General features: G+C 65.1%; 1 protein-coding gene across 1 annotated transcript in view; it reads left to right on the top strand.

Annotated features, from left to right (window-relative positions):
• Positions 1–1,305, top strand: part of KLF2 (Kruppel-like factor 2) — a 5,983-nt gene that overhangs the window by 2,466 nt on the left and 2,212 nt on the right. The gene's annotated exons all lie outside the window — the stretch shown is intronic.

Genomic DNA, 1,305 nt, shown 5'->3' with positions numbered 1-1,305 from the left:
ATCCCACAGCAGGTCCCTCACAGTCTTTGTTGGAACCTGAACCCACCAGGGACCCCCCGGTGTCCCCCATCCCACAGCAGGTCCCTCACAGTCTCTGTTGGAACCTGAACCCACCAGGGACCCCCCGGTGTCCCCCATCCCACAGCAGGTCCCTCACAGTCTTTGTTGGAACCTGAACCCACCAGGGACCCCCCGGTGTCCCCCATCCCACAGCAGGTCCCTCACAGTCTCTGTTGGAACCTGAACCCACCAGGGACCCCCCGGTGTCCCCCATCCCACAGCAGGTCCCTCACAGTCTTTGTTGGAACCTGAACCCACCAGGGACCCCCCGGTGTCCCCCATCCCACAGCAGGTCCCTCACAGTCTCTGTTGGAACCTGAACCCACCAGGGACCCCCCGGTGTCCCCCATCCCACAGCAGGTCCCTCACAGTCTTTGTTGGAACCTGAACCCACCAGGGACCCCCCGGTGTCCCCCATCCCACAGCAGGTCCCTCACAGTCTCTGTTGGAACCTGAACCCACCAGGGACCCCCCGGTGTCCCCCATCCCACAGCAGGTCCCTCACAGTCTTTGTTGGAACCTGAACCCACCAGGGACCCCCCGGTGTCCCCCATCCCACAGCAGGTCCCTCACAGTCTTTGTTGGAACCTGAACCCACCAGGGACCCCCCGGTGTCCCCCATCCCACAGCAGGTCCCTCACAGTCTTTGTTGGAACCTGAACCCACCAGGGACCCCCCGGTGTCCCCCATCCCACAGCAGGTCCCTCACAGTCTCTGTTGGAACCTGAACCCACCAGGGACCCCCCGGTGTCCCCCATCCCACAGCAGGTCCCTCACAGTCTCTGTTGGAACTTGGACCCAGCAGTGTCCCCTCATGCCATGGACGGTCCCTTGCTGTTTCCAGGGCAGGCACCCCTCAGTGTCCCCCACCCCACAGCAGGTCCCTCACAGTGTCTCTCAGCACACGGTCCCCTCATGTCCCCTCAGTGTCCCCGGGGCTGGGACCCCCTCCGTACCCCCCTCATCTGCGTCCCCAGGGGAGGCAGAGACCCCTCGGCCCAGCAGTGTCCCCTCATGCCATGGACGGTCCCTTGCTGTTTCCAGGGCAGGCACCCCTCAGTGTCCCCCACCCCACAGCAGGTCCCTCACAGTGTCTCTCAGCACACGGTCCCCTCATGTCCCCTCAGTGTCCCCGGGGCTGGGACCCCCTCCGTACCCCCCTCATCTGCGTCCCCAGGGGAGGCAGAGACCCCTCGGTGTCCCCTCAGCTGACGAGGGTCCCATGGCGGTCCCGGGCGCAGGGAC

Source organism: Charadrius vociferus, unplaced genomic scaffold, assembly GCF_000708025.1.
Source record: "Charadrius vociferus isolate BGI_N301 unplaced genomic scaffold, ASM70802v2 scaffold291, whole genome shotgun sequence".
NCBI lineage: Eukaryota > Metazoa > Chordata > Aves > Charadriiformes > Charadriidae > Charadrius > Charadrius vociferus.
The sequence above is the reverse complement of the archived record's forward strand: the minus strand, read 5'-3'. Positions and strand labels throughout refer to the sequence as shown.